The sequence below is a fragment of the Ahaetulla prasina genome, chromosome 5 (assembly GCF_028640845.1).
Source record: "Ahaetulla prasina isolate Xishuangbanna chromosome 5, ASM2864084v1, whole genome shotgun sequence".
NCBI classification, from domain to species: domain Eukaryota; kingdom Metazoa; phylum Chordata; class Lepidosauria; order Squamata; family Colubridae; genus Ahaetulla; species Ahaetulla prasina.
Genome location: NC_080543.1, coordinates 89,295,312 through 89,315,371, shown reverse-complemented (window position 1 = coordinate 89,315,371; position 20,060 = coordinate 89,295,312). Strand labels below are relative to the sequence as shown.

At 39.6% G+C, this 20,060-nt stretch overlaps 1 protein-coding gene across 4 annotated transcripts in view; it reads right to left on the bottom strand.

Moving 5' to 3' along the window:
- NLGN4X (neuroligin 4 X-linked) overlaps positions 1–20,060 on the bottom strand; it is a 197,866-nt gene that overhangs the window by 91,859 nt on the left and 85,947 nt on the right. The gene's annotated exons all lie outside the window — the stretch shown is intronic.

Genomic DNA, 20,060 nt, shown 5'->3' with positions numbered 1-20,060 from the left:
ATGAAAGCTATTTAAGAAATGGAGACATGATGAAAACACATATGAAATTCAATATAAGTTATTCAAGATATGTTTTAACCCTAATCACACTGAACCTGGATCCCAAAAAATACAAGAAATTGCCATCAATATTTCATGGCAAACCTACAGTGTTTGAAAATAAGTTTATTAGCTATTGTTTGGGTGTGCTGTTCAAAGGGGAACATTCTACTGTGTGAATCAACAATTAGAATTGAATAATGTTGTCCAACAAAATTCATACAATATCCTTAAGACTGATTTTTTGTTGATGTACTGTTCCGTCATGTCTGATTCTTAGAGACTGCATGGACAAATCCCTGTAGTTTTCTTGGCAAAACTTTTTCAGAAGCGGCTTGCCATTGGACTGAGATAAAGTGACCGGCCCAAGGTCACCCAACTGGCTCTGTGGCCAACATGAGATTACGATTCAGATTCTTAGGTCCTAGCCTGATGCTGCTATAGCAAATTGGCTTTTGTTATCGTAATAATTGCTAATAGATCAATGTGAACATATAGTCAATTAGCACTTTATACAATCGATAACTTGTAGGTCAAAATCTATTTTACAAAGCTGATTTCAGACAGAAACACATCCGAATACGAATGAACAGGATTCACAAAACTGCGTTTTGAAAAAATGTGAATTAACCATGACAACCAAAACACAATTAATCACATGCACCCAATCCCCTATAAACAGCATCTTATATAAGGTGGAAAATTTTGTATAATTCTATTGCATTGAAACATTTAAAAAAGAAAGTATAGCCTTTGATAGACAATTATGACAATTTCTTCCAATCTAATGCTGTATATCTTTGTTAAAGCTTTCAGTAAGAAACACCTAGCCTTACTCTTTCTTCTTTTAGATGGATTTATCTCTATGTGTACATTTTAAACTTTAATCTTGAACCAAACAGACTTTCATGGAGCAAAAAACCTGAAATCTATCTGCCTCACATAGCCTTTTAATGGAATTTCATTTCTATATTATCAGTTTACATGAAAGGACTGCTTTAGTGCCACACATCAACATACAACAATGCTAACATTAAAAACCTGAAAAGGAAAATGAATGTGGAATATATAAACAGGTATATGATTTACTGGGGGTGCAATGCTTAGAATGCAGAATTGCAGACAAACTCTGCCCACATCCTGGAGTTCAATCCTGATGGAGTTCAAAGTTGACTCAGCCTTCTATCCTTCAGAAGTTGATAAAATGAGGACCCAGATTGTTGGGGGCAATATGGTGACTTCATAGACCATCCAGAGAGTGCTGTAAAGCACTATGGGGTGATCTATAAGTCTAAGTGCCATTGCTATTATTTTTTATAATATAAATGCTTTTGTCTTATGTTTAAGCCTTTGGATCACTATAAAAATATCTATTAAATATGTGCATAGCAAAAGTAAAAACATTCACTTTTAAAACAAGTCCAAATAACAGGATAATGCAATATAGGAATGAAGCATTTTTTACAGTCATGGGGATTGCAACGTTGGTTTGAGGATTTTTAGGTACAATCCAGTTCAGCCCTGATTACTAGCAATCAGACAGAGCGCCTTCAGATCTGCTCAGAGGAAGCTGGCAGTGGGAATAGTGACATGTCAGCACATATTCATTATCTTCTGTAGCATTACTGAGAAACATTTCCCCAGCTGTGAAAACATACACTCAGTCAGAAATACTTGCTTATAGAGAACTTTCACTCCATTAATGTGGCTAGAATAGGCTGGATATACAGACACCAGTGTTATTTAATATTCATGTCATTGGATATTCCTGATTTTACTTTTTGTTTTGTTTTAATTGTTGTTTGAAAGCCACCATGGTTATGGTGCATAAGACAGGCAGCTAATATTAGTCAAACAAATAAATCAATAAGCAAGCAAGCTATTAAAATGACCTTCAGGAAATTTGTGAACTACTAGAAGACTACAGCTATTGTGCTTGTTTCTTAAGTGAAGATTGTCTATGATGGATTATCCTTCTTTTATTGAGTGAGATAAGGCACTCCAGTTTCAATACTGTTTTGTGTGTATGCCTTTATCATAGAGTGAATCTGACAAAGCTAAATAAGCAGCTTAGAACTGGGGTTGAAAAAGCCTATAAAGTGACAGGAGAGACATACCAGAAACTGCAGGGAAAAAGTCAACTGACTCCTTTGTTCTAAAGATCCCAGTTGCTTTTTATAAATAGAAGGATATGGGATATCAGGATCAAAGCTAAAGTTGAGAAGTAATTGCATCCGATATCAAGAAAACTTAGTCCAGGAAACTAGTACGCCCCCAACTAAAGTCATGTTTTCTAACCTACCATTTTAGTGTGATGTAGCTACTGTTTTTGTGTGGTATATACGCATTGTTGCATTGGGAGCCAACACTTTAACATTACACAACCAATTTATTTTTACAATTTTTACACTAATTTATCATTTCTTTGCTGCTTTTCTTTGTTTAGTCATGTGGAAATTCTATTATGGAAATGAAAAATTAGGATTTGTCTTTTTGTTGGTTGGTCTGTCTGTTTCTTTCTGTGTATATAAATCTGTTATAAAATGAAGTACATTTTAAATTGACCTGTTGTTGATAAAATTATACTGTGAATTTCTGTAGAAAATACAATAATACTCAAATAAATAAACAAACCATAATAGGCTTCTTAAGCAGTTTCTATTAATATGTGTGCCGAACATGCTATTACAGCATTTTTAGTTGTGTTTTAATAGCCTGGTAATGCTTATTTATCTTTTGTTATATACTATTTATTGCTCAAGAATCAGAGATTGCATAGTCTTTTATTTGTACTGGTTAGGAATCCATGCATTGTGCAATTATTCAGTATAACTAATATTGAATTTTTAATTTTTACTACTACTCTCATTTCATTTTTATTCCCAAGGTAACCTTTGACAATGAGATCATTTTCTCATTACTGTTAATTTATCTGCATTTTATTTTTGTGGATCTAATAATTATTCTTTGTGGTTATATTGTTATTGTTTGGTTAGACCTCACTGTTCACATATTTAATTAAATTTCTAATTTGTTTTCAAATTCTCATAACCATATCATTTTACAGAAAGAAAATACAATATGATTTCTCTATTATTTATCATGTCTTTGTCATCCCCTTTCCAATGCCTCTGTATCTTAAAAAGACACGCTTAAGAAATGTGTACATTTCTATACTGCTTATTCTTCAGAATACATGATAAATTCCATATAATATTAGTATAATTATTTTGCAATCCTATTCTTAGTTAATAGAAATAAGTACATGAAATCCAATGTAAGTAAGATTATGTTATTATAAATGTGTGTGTGTGTGTATTCACAATGGTGTCTTGGTACTCAACGTTAATTGGTTCTAGGAAACATGTCAAATATTTAAAAAGATGAGCATCAAACAAACCATGTGACTTAACATGTGATTTTTATTTTATTTTTTTGCCAGGAAGGACTTCCTATCTGTCCCTTTCCTATGGCAGCAATCTTCCCAACAGGGCCAAATTCCTGTCCAACCTCTGCAGCCATTCCCCACCTCTTTTTATAGTGATCTTCCTGGCTTGGCTAACTTCCGGTCCATTCTCTGTGGTCGTTATTATTATTATTATTATTATTATTATTATTATTATTATTATTATTATTATTATTATTATTATTATTTATTAAATTTTTATACCGCCCTTCTCCAGGGCGGTGTATAGCCAAAATAAAAACAAAATATATACAGTTAAAACAACATTTAAAAAAAGCAAATTATAAAGGCTGATAATTAAAAATTTAGATTTAAAATTTTTAAATATTAAGAAAACCCAATTAAAATTAATCGCTAATTATGCCAGTCCCGCTTTAATGAATAAATATGTTTTGAGCTCACGACGGAAGGTCCGAAGATCAGGCACTTGATGCAGGCCAGGGGGAAGTTCATTCCAGAGCATCACTGCCCCCACAGAGAAGGCCCTACTCCTGGGGGCCGCCAGCCGACACTGTTTGGCGGACAGCACCCTGAAGAGACCCTCTCTGTGAGAGCGTACGGGTCGGTGGGAGGCAAAAGGTAACAGCAGGCGGTCTCGTAAGTACCCGGGTCCTAAGCCATGGAGTGCTTTAAAGATGGTAACCAAAATCTTGAAGCGCACCCGAAAGACCACAGGAAGCCAGTGCAGGCTACGGAGCAGCGATGTCACATGGGAGCCACGAGCGGCTCCCGTTACTACTCGCGCAGCTGCATTCTGGACTAACTGCAGCCTCCGGGTGCACCTCAAGGGCAGCCCCATGTAGAGAGCATTGCAATAATCCCCCTCTTCCTATTGCATGTGTTAAGAAATGACAAGTTCCAGGACATTTTTGCATCAAAATGCATCAAGTACCAAATTCGATGAGTTTTGAAGCACTTGAGTACTGAGGTACCACTCTCCCTCTGTGTGTGTGTGTGTGTTTGTGTGTGTGTGTGTGTAACATACAAACAATACTGTGCAAAAGTGTTAGGCAGTTGTGCAAAATGCTGTAAATTAAGAATGTTTTCAGAAATTGAAGTGTTAATAATTTATTAAGTAAATGAACAGAAGAGTAATCTAAATCAAATCAGTATTTGGTGTGACTACCCTTTGCCTTCAAAACAGCATCAATTCTTACACTTGCACACTTGCACACAGTCAGGGATTTTGTAGGATTAGAGTCAGGTGTAGGATAAAACAATTATACCAAGAAGGTGCTAATGGACATCAATTTCATTTGTAGTTTAAACACAGTCATTAACTGAAACAACTGTGTGGGAGTCTTAAAACTGGATGTGGAACAACCAAACTCTGCTACTAAGGTGAGGTTATGGAAGACAGTTTCATGTCACAAGTCATACACCATGGCAAAACTGAGCACAGGAAAAGACAAAAGGTGGCTATACTGCATTAGAAAGTTTTCTCTCAGGCAAAGATTTCAAAGCAGACTGGGATTTCAAGATGTGCTGTTCAAGCTCTTTTGAACAGCACATCTTATGACAGAGATCACACAAAGAAATGGATAATGTTGAGGAACATAAACACAGTGGTTGGCCAAGGAAATTTAATGCAGCAGATGAAAGACACATCATGCTTACTTCTCTTTAACATCGTAAGATGCCCAGCACTGCCATCAGTAGAGAATTGGCAGAAACCAGTGGGAGCCAGGTACACCCATGGTGGGACTCAAGTAATTTAACAACCGGTTCTCTGCCCTAATAATTTCTTCCAACAACCAGTTTATCAAACTGCTCAGTAAGTTAACAACCAGTTTTCCCGAAGTGGTGCGAACTGGCTGAATTCCACCACTGGGTACACCCATCTGTTGTCTGGAGGAGTCTGGCCAGAAGTGGTCTGCATGGAAGATTTGTGACCTAAAAGCTATACCTCTGACATGGAAACAAGACTAAGTGACTCAACTATGCATGAAAACATAGGAACTGGGGTGCAAAAAATGGCAGAAGATGCTCTGAACAGATGAGTCAAAGTTTGAGATATTTGTCTGCATCAGGAGCAAGTTTGTTCACCAAAGGGCTGGGGAGCAGTACAGTAGTGAGTGTCTGCAAGCAACAGTGAAGCATGGTGGACATTCCTTGCATGTTTGTGGCTGCATTTCTGCAAATGGAGTTGGCATTTTGAACAGGATCAATGGTGTCCTCAATGCTGAGACATATAGATAGATACCTATCCATCATGTCATACCATCAGAGAGATGTGTGGTAGCTCCAAATTTATTCTGCAGCAGGACAATGGCCCCAAAGATGCACCCAATGTCATTAAGAGCTATCTTCAGCATTAAGAAGAACAAGAAGTCCTGGAAGTGATGGTTTCTTCTCCACAGAGTTCTGATCTCAATATCATTGAGTTTGTTTGGGATAACATGAAGAGACAGAAGGATTTGAGGCAGCCTATATCCACAGAAGATCTATGGTTAGTTCTCAAAGATGTTTGGAATAACCTTGAAGGAATCTTCCAAGTTCCTTCAAAAAATTCATCAATGTGTTGAAAGTGTGAGGTATTACAGGGGACTTTTGATTATATGTGGTGGGAATGCCCAAAAGGTAAAATTTTTTGGCAACTGATAAAACAATGGTTGGAAGAGATATTAATGCAAAATATAGAATTAAAACTGGACTTTTTTTATTGGTTATTATAAAGGACAAATACAGTGAAGATACAATTTATCTAGTGTTACATATATTAAAACGGCAGCAAGATTGGCCTTTGCACAAAAATGGAAAACTAAAGAAATGGCCATAGAAGAAGTATTAGCTAAAATCTTAACTAGTGTGGAAATGGACAGGTTGACACTGGAACTCAAGGATAAGAGTGAATCATAGTATTATGAAATCTAGAACAAATTTTATTATTGGATGGAGAGGAGGAAGACTGTTGGGATAAAGGATTGTTGATGAATTGAATGTTTAGAAACTTTTATGTTAGTCATCTGTGATAGATAGGGTATTAAGGTAACATTCACAGATGAAAGAACCCACGTGTTTGAAATGTGATATATAATATAAATATGTATAATGATAAGGAATTGTATTTGTTGCACAGTAGAAACTGATGAAAATGTATAAATGGAAAAGTCAAGCCATGTCCAATGTTTTTAAATTTGTATTATTAATAAAAACTTTTTAAAAAACTTTGTGGAAGTGTACCTAGAAGAATTGATGCTATTTTGAAGACAAAGGGTAGTCTCACCAAATATTGATTTGATTTGGATTTCTCTTTTGTTCATTTTGTTTACATTTTTGTTTCCATTTTGTTAATAGATAAAAATAAACTGTTGTGTGTTTACATAATTATGTGTTTAGTTTTCCACGCTTGATTATCTTGTGCCATATGCCTCTTCTCCCGACCCAATACACCTCTTCATTCAGAAACTGCTCCTTTTATTTTCCATACCCCAAATATCTCTTGTTTTTCCTTGTACTGTGAAGTTCTTTGCACTGTGTGTGTGTGTGTGTGTGTGTGTGTGTGTGTGGATTTTGACAGCTTCCCTTAAAAAGAGGAGGTGAAGTTGTTGGATCACCATCCCAGCAATTTTTTTTCCTCCCCAGCTGAAGGGTTGCCCACAACCGAGCAAAACTTCCCAAGACAACCAAACATGTAAAACTAAAAACATCATTATGTAAAGACACAGCAAAGGCGCCGAACAATAGAGATCCACAGAACTCTGGTAGATGCGCCAAGCATTTCCATGATCTTCTGATACTGCCCAGGTGGAAGACGAACAAAAAGGGAAAATTCTTTTGAGAAGTGGGCAGGGTACCGGAGAAAAAAGGGGAACACCCTTGTGCTAAATCAAGAGGAAATTAAAAGACTGGTGGAGGGGTTGGCAGGAAAGCAGCCACAGCTCCAAAATGGTGTGTGTGTGTGTGTGAGAGAGAGAGAGAGAGAGGGAGGGAGGGAGGGAGGGAGGGAGGGAGGGAGGAAGAGGGAGAGAGGGAGAGAGAGAAAAGAGAGAGAGAAAAGAGAGAGAGATAGAGAGATCATCCCAGTTGCTTGGCTACCAGAATCTGATAGATTGACGTGGTCACAGCTGCTGAACTTTGATGAAAAGGAAGCCAGAAAGAAAAGAAAAAAGGAAAGTTGGGAATCATTTAAGCCAGCAGCAAAGGTCATCTCTGCAAACCAATGAATGAAATGTGATTAAACATTAATGTTTAATTGAAACCCACAGAAGTGGTGTGCATGTTGTTATGTATCTCTCATTAGAAAAGTAGGTAACAGATCCTGGTAATAAGAATAGTACATTTCAATCACTCTCTTCATGTCCCATCATGCACTTTCCAAATGCTACTCGCAAAGCCTCTCTAGAACCACCCCACACACACTATCCAAAGGCTGCTGGCAAAGCCTCTCTGTCCTCCCCTCCTTTTGCCATCCAAATGTTGCTGGTGAATATGAGACTGCAGCCCCCCTGCCCCTCCTATACTACTGCTCCTTTCCAGCACTGGTGTGCCTCTCCCATTGGGTGTGTGCCAAAAGTATGCCAGAATCTAGAAGCACCAGAGGTGCATTTAATCATCTGTGGGAGGAATTGGCCACAAAGATTTGGGTGGCGATGCATTGGCCACAATTAGGCAGCCTCAGAGAAGCAGAAGAGAAGTTGTGGTGGCAGTATATCAGCAGTGAAGGAACAGCCGTGGACAAAGAGCCATAGTGGGTCAGCCAACCTGCAAAATCCAGGGTGAAATGGACAGGGTCATGTAGTCATGAAGAATTGTCCCAGACCCTTCTGTGAGTGACTTTCAAACATGGTTGAGGCCTATTGAGATTAACTCAACATGGCTTAATTGAACTGGAGAAGAGCTTTAGGGTACATTACCAGTAGTAAGAAACAGTGCCTTGACATTCAATTGTACAACAAGCAGCACATTCAGCCATATGATGATTACGAGCATAAAAACATTAATTCCATCTGATAATCTACTTTATAAAGCAAGCTGATTATTTAAATAACAATATCCACTATTATAGGCATTGTAATACAGTTCAATATAGTTTTATCAGTCCTCACTAATAATCAGCTAACCATTAAAAATCATTTTTCATAATTTCTGAAATAAAACGTGTTTATAATCACTTTCAGAACTGTGTTATTAAATGCTGTGTACAGTATTTGTTAAAGACTCTCATGCCAATAACAAAAAAAAAAAGAAATAGAGTTTCCTAAGCTACAATTTAAATGTTAGATTTTAATTGTTTCTTTAAACCTCCAATGTATCACGATGCTTACATCATGCTGCGTTGGGTTACATCATGTTATGACCAGTGATGTAACCCGTCGCAATGCAATGCACACATCGCATTTTGTCAGTAAGTTAGAATATTAGGATGTTGTTGACCTGTCTAGATGGACATTGCCATAAGGTAGAATACACTTCTTCTAAGTCTCAAAATACAAACTGGTACCTTCTTGAGACATACAACCAAAGTGCCAAAATAGTGTCTTATTCAATTTTACACATAAATAGTGTGGAAATTATACACCGAAAGGCACAGTTTTCCAGCAGCAACCAAAACGTTTAAGACAACTCCAACCCATCACAAGCACTCTATATATTAATTATAATTGTGCTATTTCTGTAATCATAATATTCATATGAAAGATCAGATGGTGAAGTTTTTAAGAAGGAAGATTTTGTAATGATTGGAATATTCAACATTAAAAGAGTAGAGAGTTCAAATTCCTTTTCAGATACAAGGCTGCCTCTGTAATTAAGATTTTTTAATATAGTAACATAATAATAAAGCTGCTTCAAAAGATTCTTAGGAGGATAGACAAAAACAAAATCTAGCTCAAGTTTTTTTAAGAAAGGTTGGGATAAAATATTGTCTGAATAATTGAAATAACTTATTCTATGGGCACCCCCTTTGTTGATTATTGGTTTATTTGAACTGATTTTATCAGTCATCTGAATATTATATTTGATTTTAGGGTTAGGGTTATACAGTTATGGGATAGCTAAATTTTGGCTACATTTTGATGCTAAGTGGTCAGTATCAGGTCCACCTGGAAAATCTAAGCTTATCAATAAGTGGGTACCGATGTGCTTTATGGATGAAAATTAAATTTCAGCCAACATAGGAAAATCATCTCAACCCCATATATAAAATGCCCTAATTTCAAAGAAAGAGTACGGATCAATTCTGAAATGTATAAAATGCTACACTGCATGAAATCAACACACAAATAAAGGTTGACACTTTTGATTCAAATTGAATGTGCATGCTCCCAGATTATTGGTCTCCAGAGAGAGGTTTAGAAGAAGTTTGAAAGCATATATACATATCCCAGGATAATGTTGCAGGATCCAATCTTGTTTGGTCACCCAGACCAGAAGTTTATTCTTCCAAGCTTTTGGACTCATGCTGGAGCCCATTCTCAGAGAACTTCTGTTTACTGACATTTTATTTATTTATTTGTTTGTTTGTTTGTTTGTTTGTTTGTTTGAATTTTTATAGCACCCTATCTTCCGAAGGATTCAGGGCGGTTTACAGCCAGATAAAAACATGAGAATAATACAAGTAAAAACAACAGTTAAAAAACTTATTAATTAGGCCGAATTAAAAATATCACTAAAATAATATAAAACCCCATTAAAAACTAAATTTAAAACTAAAACCCTAGGCTAGCCCTGCGCAAATAAATATATGTGTCTTAAGCTCGCGACGGAAGGTTCGGAGGTTGGCGAAGCCCTGGGAGAAGCTCGTTCCAGAGGGTGGGAGCCCCCACAGAGAAAGCCCTTCCTCGGGGTGTCGCCAGTCGGCACTGTGTGGCGGACGGCACCCTAAGGAGTCCCTCTCTGTGAGAGCGTACGGGTCGGTGGGAGGCAATCGGTGGCAGTAGGCGGTCCCGTGAATAACCCGGCCCTATGCCATGGAGCACTTTAAAGATGGTAACCAAGACCTTGAAGCGCACCCGAAAGGCCACAGGTAGCCAGTGCAGTCTGCGCAGGAGTGGTGTAACATGGGAGCCACGAGGGGCTCCCTCTATCACCCGCGCAGCTGCATTCTGAACCAACTGAAGCCTCCGGATGCCCTTCAAGGGGAGCCCCATGTAGAGAGCATTGCAGTAATCCAAGCGAGATGTCACGAGTGCATGAGTGACCATGCATAAGGCATCCCGGTCTAGGAAGGGGTGCAACTGGCGGACCAGGTGAACTTGGTAAAAAGCTCTCCTGGAGACGGCCGTCAAATGATCTTCAAAAGACAGCCATCCATCCAGGAGAACACCCAAGTTGTGCACCCTTTCCATCGGGGCAAATAACTCGCCCCCAACAGTCAGCCGCGGATGCAACTGACTGTACCAGGGTGCTGGCATCCACAGCCACTCCATCTTGGAGGGATTGCGCTTGAGCCTGTTTCTCCCCATCCAGACCCGTATGGCTTCCAGACACTGGGACAGCACTTTGATGGCTTTGTTGGGGTGGCCCGGGGTGGAAAAGTACAGCTGAGTGTCATCAGCGTACAGATGGTACCTCACCCCAAAGCCATTGATGATCTCACCCAGCGGCTTCATATAGATGTTGAACAGGAGGGGCGAGAGAATCCCCACAAGTGAGGTGCCTCGGGGCCGACCTCTGCCCCCCTGCCAACACCGTCTGCGACTGATCGGAGAGATAGGAGGAGAACCACCAATAAACGGTGCCTCCCACTCCCAATCCCTCCAATCGGTGCAGCAGGATACCATGGTCGATGGTATCAAAAGCCGCTGAGAGGTCTAATAGGACCAGGGCAGAGGAATAACCCCTATCCCTGGCCCTCCAGAGATCATCAACCAATGCGACCAAAGCCGTCTCCATGCTATATCCGGGCCGAAAGCCAGACTGGAACAGGTCTAGATAGACAGTTTTATCCAGGTACCGGGGAAGTTGACATGCCACCACACTCTCTACAACCTTCGCCACAAAGCGAAGGTCGGAGACCGGACGATAATTACCTAAAACAGCCGGATCCAGGGAAGGCTTCTTGAGGAGGGGTCTCACTACTGCCTCTTTCAAGGCGGCAGGGACGACCCCCTCCAACAAAGAAGCATTTATAATCCCCCGGAGCCAGCCTCGTGTCACCTCCTGTGTGGCCAGCACCAACCAGGAGGGGCACGGGTCCAGTAAACATGTGGTGGCATTCAACCTTCCCAGCAACCTGTCCATGTCCTCGGGAGCCACAGGATCAAATCCATCCCAAACAGTCTCAACAAGACGGGTCTCCGACATCTCACCTGGATCCACCCAACTTTGATCCAAACCATCCCGAAGCTGAGCGATTTTATCGTATAGATAACCACTAAACTCCTCGGCACGCCCTTGTAACGGGTCATCCCACATCCCCTGTTGAAGAAGGGAGTGGGTCACCTGAAACAGGGTGGCTGGGTGGTTATCTGCCGATACAATGAGGGAGGAGATGTACAAACGCCTCAGTGCCACTAGGTAGGTCCTACTAAAGGACCTAACTAGTGTCCGATCAGCTTCTGAACGGCTGGATCTCCAGGCACTCTCTAGGCATCTTCTCTGGCGTTTCATCTCCCTCAGCTCCTCAGAAAACCAAGGAGCTGGTTGAGACCTACGCCGGGTCAGAGGCCGCAAAAGCACGACATGGTCAAGAGCTCCAGCCGCGGCCAATTCCCAAGCTGCGACTAGTTCTTCAGCCGTGCCGTGGGCAAGATCCTCAGGGAATGGCCCAAGCTCCGTCAGGAACCTCTCTGAGTCCATCAGGCACCTGGGACGGAACCACCGTATTGGTCCCTTCTCCCTGCAGTGGTGAGTGGCGGTCTGAAAGTCCAGGCGGAGGAGAGAGTGATCTGACCATAACAACAGCTCAATGACTACATCTCCCAAAACCAGATCACTCATCCACTGTCCAGAGATGAAAATCAAATCCAGTGTGCCTCCCCTGATGTGCCTAGGGCCATCCACTACTTGCGTCAGGTCCAAGGCTGTCATGGAGGCCATGAACTCCCGAGCCGACGTTGATGACATGCCGGTAGATGGCAGGTTAAAGTCCCCCATGACCATAAGTCTAGGGGTCTCAACCGCCACCCCAGCAAGCACCTCCAACAGCTCGGGCAGGACTGTGGTCACGCAGCAAGGAGCCAGGTACGTGACTAACAAGCCCAACTGACACCTATGGCCCCACTTCACAAAGAGGGATTCACAACAAAAATATGTGACAATTCCACTTTTTGTATTTCTGTGTGCCTGGTTGGGTATAGCTTCTTATTGGTTGATTGGGGTGTTGATGGCTGCATATTAAGCCATTGGCTTTTGTTTCCTTGCCAAGTCCTTAGCTCCTAAGTACCTGATAAACTGGTGGTAAATCAGCATTCCACAGGATGGAGTAAACATGGATGTTTACAGAAGAAATTTAGAAAAATAATTTAGGTCTGTGATGGCAGTTGTAGAGCAAATGTATCATTGAGATATTGATCTATCCATCCATCATATATATATTACTATCTGGGGTGTCTTGGATAATAACTTTCTGTAAATCTAATTAGCTAATTGAACATAATTTTTCATAACTTAAAGAACATTAACTTGAAATTATAAAAATGGAATGTTCAAAAAATCTAGGGTGAAGATAGAATTAAGTTTTTTTTAAAAAGAATTAAACTCAAAATCCTTAAAAAATATTGTTATCTACATCACTTCCAGTGGTTCCACTGGTCGTTGAGGACGATCTTTTTAGACCGCCAGCCCTGAATCGCGTAGAGCCACTAAAACAGTGAAAATCAGATGTCTAGCGGCTTGGAACCTTTCCCCCAGGTGAAGAGGGAAAGGTGAGCGATCGGGTGGAGGTAGAGCGACCCCAAAAGCACCAGGAATGATCCTGGAGGCTTGAAGGGAAGAGCTCCCTTGGGAACCCGAAGAGCTCCGGATCCAGGACGCTTCTGTCTTTTTTGGCAGAGCAAAATGCCGCAACCACATCTATGATCAATATTGAGTTTAAATGGATCTTTGATTTAACCAGACAGAGCAATGTCAGGAGGCAAGGTGATATAAGTACCAGACCTCAACCCCCTGTGTGAATTCCATTTGAGAAGAAAGGAAATGGTGTCCGAGTATAATGGGCGTGAAAGTGAAAGTCAAAGAGGTGCTTATTAACACTGTTACCGTTTATAACTTTGCGTAAACTTGCTGGATTTTACGTTTATATGAAGAAACTATAAAGTGAAAGCTGGAAGGATTATACAACTGACTTATTCAACTTAAATACTGTGTTTATGAAAAGATTTGACTTTGTTCCAAATTATAAAATCAAAGTAAGATGGCTTCTGTACAAATACAGCCTGCTGTCTTCAAGAAAGTTGGAGCCCCATTAGTTCAACTACATAAATTACAAGACGAGCTGAAGGAATTTCTGAAGGCTCAAATTTCTGTTCGGGATAAAAAAATTAAGGAAATTGAGGAGAAAATATTGAAAATTAAATGCAGCTGAGAATGAAGAGATAAGAGAAGAAGTGGTGGCAGCACTTAAGACTCTGGTTGAATATATAAAACAATTGGATGAAAAAGTGGAAGAGATTGATCAAGTTAATTTGAACTTAAAAAGCAAAATAGAGGAGTTTGAGACCAAGGCGGAGAATATAAAGCAGTTGGATGATAGAGTTAAAGAAGTTAATCAAGTTAATTTGGACTTAAAAAATAAAATAGATGTGCTCCAGATCAAGGTGGAGAGAGCAGCAGAAGAGTGGGTTTTATTGCAATACAGAGTTATGGAATCTGCATTGAGAGTAAGAGGTCTGAAAGAAAATAAACGAGAGGATTTAAAAAAGATTTTTGCAGCTGATTGGACAGAAACCAGTGGACTTTGAAATCCAAATTGAAAAAAATTACCATGTTAATTCATGGGTTGCAAAGCAGAGACATTTGCCAAGAGATGTAGTAATTTATTTTACATCTAGGAAGATTAGGAGTGAAATTTCACAAGTTTCTTATAAAAACAAAATTCAAATATTGGGACAAGAGGTATTGGTATTGAAAGAAATTCCTTCTAAAATGTTAAGAAATAGAAAAGAATATGCTTTTTTGGTGGATCAGCTTAGAAATCTCCAGATACAGTATAGATGGAATACAGTATAGATACCAGCTGGATTAACAGTAAACTATAAGGGAGGGAAATATTGTCTTAATACGGTTTTTAAAGCAAGAGATTTTTATACTAAAGTACTGAAGGTTGGAAGTTTGCCATTGTTAGAAGTTAAGATGGAAGGAGATGTGGGAATGGTTAAAAAAGGGGAAAAGGAAGCAAAGCAAATACAACCTAAAATTGGGGCTGTAAATTTGGGAGAAGAAACACAGAAAGCTGCAGGGGAGGATCGAAGTATGATTGAAACTATTAAACGTAAAGAGCAAGGAGTAAAGAAGTAATATTTTCAAATGAAAAGACTTTCCTTTCCTGGGATAGGGTAAATTATAAGGGATATTTTTGAATATAAAAAGTAGAAAGAATAAGTCATATTTACTTTTAGCAAGGATAGTTAAACCAGATAATATAAAAGTTTTCAGGATATGATGGATATATAAATTTGAGGGAATATAAGATATATTGAAACCCTTTGATAGTGTAATATTGTGTAAGGATAAGAATTATATTTAGTTATGGATTGTATGATAAATGGGGTGTAAAATGTTTAGAAATTTATAGTGTGGGGAATAATATGAGGTAAATGTTAAATTTATATATAAAAAGATGTTTATTAATATGTATGATGGACAGATGGGATATTGTTTATTACAGAAGATTAGACTTTAAACTTAATGGACTTAGATGAGGCTAGAATTATCAGCATAATAGCTTTTAAATGAATAGAATGTAATTGTATTAGTATTAATATTTTCCTTTTTCTTCTTTTTTATGGAAAAAGGGAGCTGAGGTTCAAGAAGATGGATGGGAGTTTATGTTAATTAGCATATTTTAGTTTATGATTGTAAGATTTGAAATTGATTAAAATTTGATTATATAAATAAATAATAGATACGATACCCTGTATTTGCTCTGGGAAGTCCGGGGGGAGGGGGAAGGAGGGAGGAGGGAGGGAAAGGGTTAGGGTTGGGGGGAGGGGGGATGTATGGGGGGAAAAAAACTTTGTAAAACTTTTTCAATAAAAAAAAATAATGTTAGCTAGATTGTATTCAGATCTTCTCTGGCCCAGTCAATCATCTGGATTTAAATATACAAATTTGCACATTTATTTCAATCAGAACAGAGCTTGGAAGTCTTCTAGTCCAATCTCTTGGTCAAATAGGAGACCCTATATGATATCTATCTGTCTGTCTGTCTGTCTGTCTGTCTGTCTGTCTGTCTGTCTGTCTGTCTGTCTATCTATCTATCTATCTATCTATCTATCTATCTATCTATCTATCTATCTATCTATCTATCAAATTTATTTCCCACATATCTTGTAGTGACTGAGTGGCTTCATGGACCTTTGTGCATGGTGAATTAAAAAACACTAAAGAAAAGGCACTAAACTCTTCTAACTCAATAAAAATATATGTAGGATTTCATTAAATTCTTAGAAACCATATCTCTTCTATAAATTTTTATTTTAGTATAAATTGGGTGAGGGGGAATTGTTGCATTTTGTTGCCTATGTACAATATTAACATTATTACAAATGAATTTAATTCCTGGATTCTTAGCATATAATAATGAAAAATAAATGCAAAGAAATATTCTTTTACTGTAATAATACTAATTTGTGCTGTATACAGTGGTTAAAATTCTGGAAATGAATTTAAAAGAAAGGACCAGCTGAGATAAGAAGAAGAATATTTATAGGTTATAAATAATTTTGGTGTAAGAATGTCTGTCATTAAAGTATACTATTGGGTTTTGGGTTTTTTTTTGAAGGGGGGGCTATCCAATATCACTCTCCTTCCTTATCATAATCTCATGAATCTCAGATATTAGTCCAATACTTTGCAATATGTACTGTATTCCCTTCTAAGTAACAGATGCATTATTTGTAAGCTAAGGACTTTCCAGTGTATCTTTCAGAGGTTTGATAGACCATCTATATGCTATTTAGTCCTAGATACTTTATAAATATTTCGAATTAAATATGGTGAAGATATACATAGTGCCAAAGACAGATAGATGACAACATAACATAACATATTCCTAAAATTAATTAGGAAATCTATTGCATCTGTATACAGACCATAAGAAAAAAAAAATGGATGGGAGTAGAGACTTGAACAAATCTTTAGAGTGTGTGGATGTTTTAACAGAAAATAACCCCAGTGAACACATTCAATGGTCATTTATTACAAACTAATGATTAAATTACACTAATAATGTGTTTCCAGTAATGACCAATGAAAGAGGAAAACATTTGATGCTGGATGAGCTTTATTATATTAACAGAGGGAAGTAACGGGCTGTAAGGAGTGGTTGGAACATTCTGATGGATAAAGCATCATTGGCATCCTTCAGTCTCAAAAGACTATGGTATCGTGCTCTGGAAAGAGGGCCTAAAACAGCATCTAGTGTGACTAAAAAGGCCAATCCTTGACAATCCCTTCCACACTGAGGGCAGATACATTCTATCCCCTGCCCAGCCCCCAGATTTTGCTGGTTCCGGGACAGCCTCTTTGACAGCCTCAAATGTCTCTTCGAATTGGAGAAGGCCATGCTGCGTCTTTAGCCTCCAAGCTGAACAATCGGAGGTCAAGGTCAAGTTATTAATGTCCATTCCCAGGGCCTTTAGGTCAGTCTTGCAGATATCCTTATATCGCAGCTGTGGTCTCCCTCTGAGTCACTTTCCCTGCAATAATTCTCCATACAGGAGATCTTTCGGAATCCAAACATCAGCCATTCTCACGACATGCCCAAGCCAGCGTAGACGTCACTGTTTCAATAGTGTATACATGCTACAAATTCCAGCATGTTCCAAGACTGCGCTATTTGGAACTTTGTCCTGCCAGGTGATGCCAAAAATACATCAGAGACAGCGCAACTTTCTCTCCTGCCATGCATAAAGGGTCTAAGACTCATTGCAGTACAAGAGCGTGCTCAGGATGCAGGCTCTATAGACCTGGATCTTTGTATGTTCCGTCAGCTTCTTATTAAGCCATACTCTCTTTGTAAGTCTGGAAAACATGGTGGCTGCTTTACCAATAAGTTTATTCAGCTCAATATCTAAAGAGAGAGTGTGAGAGATAGTTGAGCCGAGATACAAAGTCATGGATGACCTCCAGTTCTTGTGCAGAGATTGTAATACGGGGATGTGAATCCATGTCCTGACCCATGACTTATGTTTTTTTCAGGCTGATGGTTAGTCCAAAGTCTTGGCAGACCTTGCTAAAACTGTCTATAAATTGTTGAAGGTCTTCAGCAGAATGACCAGTGATGGCAGCACCGTCAGCAAAGAGGAAATCCTGTAAGCATTTCAGCTGGACTTTAGATTTTGCTCTCAATCTAGAGAGATTAAAGAGTTTTCCTTCTGATCTGGTCCGGAGGTAAATACCCTCTGTTGCAGTTCCAAAAGCATGTTTCAGCATGACGACAAAAAAGATCCCGAATAAAGTTGGCGCGAGGACACAGCCCTGCTTCACTCCACTTCGAATAGCAAAGGAATCTGATGTTAAGCCATCAAAAACTACAGTGCCCTTCATTTCCTCATGAAAGGACCTGATGATGTTGAGATGCTGAGGTGGACATCCAATCTTGGAGAGAATTTTATAAAGACCGTCCCTGCTAACCAAGTCAAAAGCCTCCGTAAGATCTATGAAGGCTTCGAAAAGTAGCTGTCTTTTTTCCCTGCATTTCTCTGCAATTGTCTAAGCGAAAATACCATGTCAGTAGTGGATCTGTTGGTTCGGAATCCACACTGTGATTCTGGATAGACTTCCTCTGCAAGCACCTGGAGCCTCTTCAGTATGACACAGGCAAGCAGCTTCCCTACAACACTAAGAAGAGAGATGCTGCAGTAGTTGTTACAGTCACCCCTGTCACCTTTGTTCTTGTACAGTGTGACAATATTTGCATACTTAATGTCTTGTGGTACTCCACCTTCCCTCCAACAAAGACAGAAGATTTCATGCAGTTCAGTGGGGATGTTTTCTTTGCAGCACTTCAGAACTTCAGCAGGGATGTTACCTTTCCCGGGTGCCTTGCCAGAGGCAAGGGAATCCAGGGCCATGTTTAGTTCTTCTAAAGTTGGTTCACTGTCAAGCTCCTCCAAGACAGGCAGGCACTCAATGTTATTTAATGCTTTTTCAGTTACCACATTTTCTCTGGAATATGACTCAGAGTAATGCTGCACCCAGCATGCCATCTGCTGTGCTCGGTCCTGAATAACCTCACCTGTAGCAGACTTCAGAAGGGCAGATTTCTTCTGTGTTGGACCTAAGGCCTGCTTGACGCCATCATACATCCCCTTGATGTTGCCTGTATCAACTGCTATCTGCATCCGAGGGCAAAGCTGCAGCCAATAATCATTAGCACATCTCCTGGCGGTCTGTTGAACTTTGCTACAAGCAGCTCGCAGAACCTGTAGGTTGTGCTCACTAGAACAGGCTTTATATGCAATTAGAGCTCTCCTTTTTTCCTCGATGGCTGAAGTCCACTCCTCCAAATGGGCTTCAAACCAATCTGTTGTCTTTCTGATCTCCTTACCAAATACTGACAAGGCAGTGTTATAAACAGCATTCTTGAAATATTCCCATCGTTCAGATGCATTTATTTCAGCCAGGCCTGGGAGAGTTTCCTTGAGTGCTTGTGCAAATTCCTCCACTTTGCCCTGATTGCGGGTCTTGTTGATGTCAATTTGTGGTCTTCCTTTCTTCTTTGAGTGATGCAATCTCTTTGTTTGCAGTTTTATTCTGCTGCACACCAAGGAGTGGTCTGTATCACAATTAGCACCCTGATAGCTGCGTGTGATTGTAATATTGGGGAGGTTGGAGCACCTGATAAGAATCAAGTCGAGCTGGTGCCAATGCTTTGATCTTGGATGTCTCCAAGGGACTCTGTGTTGAGGCTTTGTTTTAAAGTATGTATTGCTAAAGCAAATAATAATAATAATATTTTAATTTTTATACCGCCCTTCTCCCGAAGGACTCAGGGCGGTGAACAGGCAAAATAAAAACAACAATCAAATACATACAGTAGAATAAAATATTAATTTAAAAACTTATTTAAATTAGCCCAATCTAAAAATACTTTTAAAATCCCAAAACCTAATTTAAAGATTTTAAACCCCAAAAACAACTAAAATTCTATGCCAGTCCCACATGGATAAATAAATAGGTCTTAAGCTCGCGGCGAAAGGTCCGAAGGTCCAGAAGTTGGCGAAGTCCAGGGGGAAGCTCGTTCCATAAGGTGGGGCCCCCACAGAGAAGGCCCTTCCCCTGGGGGCTGCCAGCCGACATTGCTTGGCTGACGGCACCCTAAGGAGTCCCTCTCTGTGAGAGCACATGGGTCGGTGGGAGGCAAACGGTGGCAGTAGGCAGTCCCGTAAGTAACCCAGTCCTAAGCCATAGTAGCAGCAAAACTCCAGCAGACGTTGGCCATTTTCGT